The sequence below is a fragment of the Neomonachus schauinslandi genome, chromosome 2 (assembly GCF_002201575.2).
Source record: "Neomonachus schauinslandi chromosome 2, ASM220157v2, whole genome shotgun sequence".
Taxonomy (NCBI): domain Eukaryota; kingdom Metazoa; phylum Chordata; class Mammalia; order Carnivora; family Phocidae; genus Neomonachus; species Neomonachus schauinslandi.
In genome coordinates, this window is record NC_058404.1 from 43164238 (window position 1) to 43171303 (window position 7066).

The window sequence follows — 7066 nt, forward strand, 5'->3', positions numbered from 1 at the left end:
ACCTTTGCAGCTCTCCTATATTTTGTCCTCATCTAACTGATAGCCTAGTGGAAACCTTACCCATTTTACCTTCTGAGCACCTCCTGCATCTGTGTACTTGCCTCCACATCACTGTACTACCTAAGTCAGACCCTCATTGTCTGCCACCTTGATTACTGCAACAGTCTCCTAACTGGCCTCCCCACTTCCAGTCTAACTCCCTTCCAAACTGTTCTCCCCACGGCAGCCAGCCTGGTATCTCACTCCTCTTACCGCAACCCCAGGCTTGATGGCCCAGCCATGCTGCATTGTTCTCTCCTACCTCCATCACTCATGTGTTCTTACTTCTTTCTGAAATGCTTTTGCGATTCCCACCCCTCACCCCTTCCTTGCATGCTGACCTATGGTCAACCTTGAGGTCTTAGTGCAGGCTTCCTAGTCCCTTTCCTGGCCCAAATCTGGGAAGGTTACATGCCCCCATCACCACGGGATAACATGAACACCTGTTCAGGCATCTGAATCCCATTAGACCATCACCTCGGTGCCTGTGTTGGGGACTATTGCATCTGCAGTTCTGAATCAGTACTTGTTAAGTCAGAGGTGCTCAATGTTTATTGAACCACCAGATGTGCTGTAACTCCTTGTAAGGCTCTACTTTCGTCATTGGCTTCCCAACCAAAATGAAGCACTCCAGTGGTTTCTCCTGAAAAATCATAGAATCCAAAGCTACCAGGAGTGGGAAGACCTTAGAAATCACCTAGTTTTAGGTATGAACAGAAGGAACTCAGGCCCAGAAAGCAGTGAGTCCCCTGAGGCTGTAGGGGGAATTATGAAGATTGTTGCTCTATCATTATGTGTGGTAATCAGTGGTACCTGCCTACATCCCTCACAACTGCAACCCCAAAAAGCCCTGTCTATTGCTGATTACAAAGCATTTTCTCATCCTCATCTCATATGTTGTTTGAACCTCATAACTCTTACAGAATTGGTTTGTAGATGATCTCAGTGCCCCCATTTTATTGATTAAGGAATTGAGGCTCAGAGAGCCCAAGCCAAAAGCCCCAGAGGAAGTCTCCTCTGAATCCATACTCCATGTTCAATTCCCCTTGCCACACTGCAGCTGGCTATTTGCCTTTTCCCCACAAGAGAGTAAGATGCCAGCAAAGACTGGAATGATGAAGCCAAATGCCATGTCACCATGGCAGCACATCGCCAGGTTGCTGACAGGGTAACAGCCCAACAGATCTGCAAGAGGAAAGGCCCCAGCTAAAGCTGCACTGTGTCCAGAGCTGCAAGAGTAAATGGGCAGGCAGCAGTTCTCAAACTTGCCAACCATCAGCCAGGTGCTTGACTTTATTTAAGAAAATTATTTTTCATTTGGTCTCATGGGCAATGGACCATGTCCTGCCTTTTTAAAATGAGATTGGGAAGCTGGAGCTGACCTGACACATCCCTCCAATTTTCCTATGCACACTTAAACATTCTGCCAAAACTAATATCTTTATTCCTAAAATCTTCAGTTCATGTAGGGCAAGCAGCGTCTGCCTGTGCTGTATGGAGCATGCACTTCAGCCTTTATATTACCCAGAGGAATGAGCTGCTATTATGAAATCATTAAATTAATAACTTGGTAATATAGGCAGATATATAAAACAATCTGTTCATAGAACAAAAGAAATTACTACGTTCCAAACATTCATAATTTAATTTAACAGCAAATTAAAGTAGCATACATAATTTCAGCCTCAAAATGTCAATAGAATTATGTAAATAGAGCACCGAGTCCTATTGCTCTGTGTGTGTGTGTGTGTGTGCGTGCACATGCATGCAGGTGTGTAGTTGTGTATGTGACAGGAGGGCGGGGTGTAGGGTTGACATTTACCTCCTGTAGGCCTCTCTTCTTCACAACAGAGAAGCAATTGACAGAAATAGATGAGGTGCCCAGCTTTTAATTAAGAATTTATTAAACATTCAAAGAGCTGTAGAGGAAAAAAGCTAGCAAGGCACTGCTGGCTGCCAGGATTGGGTGCTGAGCAAACAGTAAGAGCTGCAGAGGAGACGGGTCCAGAGGGGCTGTGCCAGGGCTCCCTCGGGAAGGGCAAGCATCAAAGGCCACAAGGCCTAGATCATAGGATCTTAGAGAGACTCCATATGAGTATAGAGGTGAGCAATGGGAACACAGCCTGCTGACTAGCGTGGAATTATCTCTGGGGAATGACCAGAACAGGGGAGCTCTTCTCCTGCCCCAGCATTTGGCAAGAACTAAGCCCCCCACCCCAGGCAGCTCTGAGGTGGGTAAGGAGTAAAGTCTCTGGTCCATTCTGGTCTACTCCCTCCACAAACCACCTGCCTTGTATGAACCAAAAGGAATGAGGCGGATGTGAGGCTGTGTGAGGGACAGTGAGTCACACTATGGCAGGAGTTCCTGACCCCTGTCCCTGGAAGCTCGGCAGGCAGTGGTCACTGTTAAAGCAGGAGGAGTACCAAGGGTTTCCTATGTGAGCTGACTTTGCCTCCTCTACCCAAGCTTTTCTCACCTCTGATATCTGTTTCATGAATTGTTTTCTAGGGACAATGGGTATCCCAGTCTTGTGAACTTGCAACACTGCAAGGGACATGTGAAGCCCATAAGTTCAGCCCTGCTTCAAAACAACACACGTGCACATACACAGAATTTGGAACATAATTTCAGGGGCTTCACATATGCCACTGATGAGCCCAAAGTAAAGAATCTCTGGTCTGGCTGAAACATTCATTAAGCATGGAACTATATGTATAAAGAGTAACATATGTCTAGAGCCAAGGATATGAGACAGAAAGTAAGACAAGAGTTTACAGAAGGCTCCCTGGAGGAGAGAAAACACTTGAATTTGAAGGATGGCTAAGCCTTAGATCAGGAGATAGGAGGAGGAATAGATGGAGCCAAGATTAAAAAAACAACAACAACAAAAACAAAAAACAAGCATGAATGCATGAAGGATGATGAGTGTTCTATGGATGAGGGTAGGAGAGGAAAGAAGGCATCCTATGGGGAAAGGCCCTGGATGACAGAGATTTATAAACATAAGCATATAAAACATTTATCCTCTTAGAAATATTTATTTTCTCTATGCATGAATGGTGAACTACAGGAGGAATGAGTAGAACCAGGTAATCCAGTTAATAAACCATATTAATAGTTTGTAGTTTAGGGGTGAGGGGAGCAGCAACAAGACTAAGGTAGCCTAAATAGGCATGGGAAGGAGGAGACAGGGAGACACATTATGAAGATAGCCCTGACAGGACTTTGGAACTGTTGGGGGATCAGTCTGCACAGGCCAGCTGCTATAACAAAACCACCAAAATCTAAGTGGCTTAACACTAACAGTTTCTCACTCACATCATTGTACCATGTGGGTGAATGGGGGGACTTGATCCATGTAGTCATTCACGGACCCAGGCCCCTTCCGCCTGTGGCTCTAACATAGTCCACACTGTCCTCACCAGATGTGTCTCCATTCCACATAGAGACAGATGTGTCTCCATTCCACAAGATGAGGGAAGAGAGACAGCATGGAGGGTTTTATAGAAGCTTTTATTGCCAGCCCAGAAGGTAATAAACATCCCTTCTGTCCATGGGTTGTTGGCCAAAGCTCATTCATGTAACTGCTTGGAGGCTGGGAAATGTAGTCTACCTGCCCAGGAGGATAAAGGAAACAATTTCCCCATTTCTATAGCTGCCTATGAAGAGAGAGGGACAGGAAGTCAAGAATGACTATTTTCAGGCCTGGGAACTAGAAGATTGATGGGACCATTGATACATATAAGAAAATTCAGAAGGGAAGCTACAAGGATCTGAAGCTTGGCACTGTACATCCATATATCTTATTAACCCAAAGGAATAATAAAGTAGATTTGCTCAGACATATACTTGCAACATTATCCCAGAAGCTTAGCATAACAATGTGACTCTTTCTTACATGATACAAGAAGAAATGTAGTTAGATATGACACACACAAAAATGGCAACAATAGAAAACTTAGCCTTCATCAAAATTAAAAGCTTTCATGCATCAAAGGACACTATCAAGAGAGTAAAAGAGCAACCCACAGAATGGGAGATAATATTTGCAAATTATTTACTAGATAAGGGATTAATGTACAGAATATATAAAGAACTCCTATAACTCAACAACAAAAAACAAACAACCCAACTCAAAAAATGGGCAAAGGACTTGACTAGACATTTCTTCAAAGAAGATATACAAGTAGCCAATAAGTACATGGAGGATTCTCAACATTACTAATCATTAGAGAAATGTAAATCAAAACCACAATGAGACATCACTTCACACCCATCAGGATGGTTCTTGTTAAAAACAAAACAAAACATCTTTTTTCATGAGTTGGCCACCAGAACACAGGTGTCATGAAAACCACCACTAAACTTAAACCAAAATGGGAAAGTAAAAGATTCCTATCAATATCGCCATCACTGGACATGTAGACTCAGGCGAGTTTACCACTGCTGGCCGTCTGATCTATAAATGTGGTGGGATTCACAAAAGAACCGCTGAAAAATTTGAGAAAGAGGCTGCTGACATGGGAAAGTTTCCTTCAAGTATGCCTGGGTCTTGAAAGCTGAATATGAACATAGTGTCACCACAGATGTTGCCCTATAGAAATTCAAGATCAGCAAGTATTATGGGACCATTTGACCATCACTGATGCCCCAGGACATGGAGACTTTATCAAAACCATGATTACAGGCACATCTCATGCTGACTGTTCTGTCCTGGTTGTTACCACTGGTGCTGGTGAATGTGAGGCAGGTATCTACAAGAATGGGCAGACCCGTGAGCATGCCCTTCTGCTTTACACACTTGGATGTGAAACAACTAATTGTTGGTGTTCACAAAATAGATTCCACTGAAACACCTTATAGCCAGAAGAGATACAAGGAAATTATTAAGGAAGTCAGCCCCTACATTAAGAAAGTTGGCTACAACCTCAACACAGTAGCATTTGGGCGGATTTCTGGTTGGAATGGTGACAACGTGCTGGAGCCAAGTGCTAACATGCCTTGGTTCAAGGGATGGAAAGTCACCCATAAAGATGGGAATGCCAGTGGAACCACACCGCTTGAAGCTGTGGATTGCATCCTACCACCAACTCATCCAACTGACAAGCCTTTGCTCCTCCAGGACATCCACAAAATTGGTGGTATTTACTGCCCCGGGGCCAAGTGGAGCCTGGTATTCTCAAACCCGGCATGGTGGTGACTTTTGCTTCTTTCGGTGTTACAACTGAAGTAAAGATGTTTGAAATGCACCATGAAGCTTTGAGTGAAGCTCTTCCTGGGGACAATGGAGGCTTCAAGGTCAACAATGTGTCTATCAAAAATGTTTGTCATGGCACTGTGGCTTGTGACAGCAAAATCTACCCACCAATGGAGCCAGCTAGCTTCATAGCTCAGGTGATTATCCTGAACCATCCAGGCCAAATCAGTGCTGGATATGCACCTGTGCTGGATGGTAACACGGCTTATACTGCTCGCAAGTTTGCTAAATGGAAGGAGATTGATCATTGTTCTGAGAAGAAGCTAGAAATGGACACAAGTCCTTGAAATCTGGTGATGCTGCCATTGCTGATATGGTTCCTGGTAAGCCCATGTATGTTGAGAACTTCTCTGACTATCCTCCTCTGGGTCGTTTTGCTGTTTGTGACATGAGACAGATGGTTGCTGTGGGTATCCTCAAAGCAGTGGAGAAGAAGGCAGCTGGAGTTGGCAAGGTCACCAAGTCTGCCCAGAAAGCTCAGAAAGCTAAATGAATATTATCCCCCAAACCTGCCACCCCAGTCTTAATCAGTGGTGGAAGAGCAGGCTCAGAGCTCTTTGTGTCACTTGGCCATTTAGGTTTAATAGTAAAAGATTGGTGAATGATAACAATGCATCATGAAACCTTCAGAAGAAAAGGAGAATGTTTTGTGAACCATTTGTGTGTGCATGTGTGTATGCACATGTGTGTGTGTCAATTTTAAGTTATTAGTTTTTTAAATCAGCACTTTTTAATGGAAACAACTTGACCAAAAATCTGTCACAGAATTTTGAAACCCACTAAAACAAAAGTTTAGTGAGAAAAACGAAACAAAATATAACAAGTAACATGTTGGTGAGGATGTGGAGAAATCAGAACCCTTGTACATTGCTGGTGGAATGCAAAATGATGTCACTACTGTGAAAAACCATATGGCGGTTTCTAAAAAAATTAAACATAAGTTTATAATGTGATCCAGCAATTCCACTTCTGGGTATATACACAAAAGAACTGAAGGCAAGGACATGAATAGATATCTGTACACCCATGTTCATAGCAACCGTATTTACAATCACCAAAATGTGGAAGCAACCCAAATGTCCATTGACAGATGAGTGGATAAACAAAATGTGGTTTGTGTATACAATAGAATATTATTCAACCTTTAGAAGGGAGGAAATTTGAACACATGCTACTGTATGGATGATCCTTGAAGACAGATGCTAAGTGAAATAAGCCAGTCACAAAAGGATAAATATTCTATGATTTCATTTACACAAGGCTTCTAGAGTGGTCAAATTCATAGAGACAGAAAGTAGAATGGTGGTTGCCAGGGGGTGGGGAGTCAGTGTTTACTGAGTACAGAGTTTCAGTTTGAGAAGATGGAAAGTTCTGGAAAGGGATGGTGGTGATGGCTGCACAAAAATGTGAATGTACTGAATGCCCTGAACTGTCTGCTTAAAAATGGTAAATTTTATGTTATGTATATTTTGCCATAATTTTTTTAAATTCCAGTATAACATACAGTGTTATATTAGTTTCAGGTGTACAATATAGTGATTCAACAATTCTATACAATACTCAGTGCTCATCATAAGTGTGCTCTTAATCCCCATCACCTATTTCACCCATCCCCCCACCCACATCCCCTCTGGCAAACACCAGTTTATTCTCTATATTTATGAGTCTGGTTTTTTGTTTGTCTCCTTTTTCCTTTGTTCATTTGTTTGTTTCTTTTTTTTTAGAGAGAGAGAGCATGGAGGAGTGGCAGAGAGAGAGGAAGAGAGAGA

The 7066-nt window shown here is 42.9% G+C and overlaps 1 pseudogene; it reads left to right on the forward strand.

The window, feature by feature from the left end:
* Positions 1 to 4820: 4820 nt before the first annotated feature.
* On the forward strand, positions 4821 to 5881 carry LOC110588550 (annotated as a pseudogene).
* Positions 5882 to 7066: the final 1185 nt, after the last annotated feature.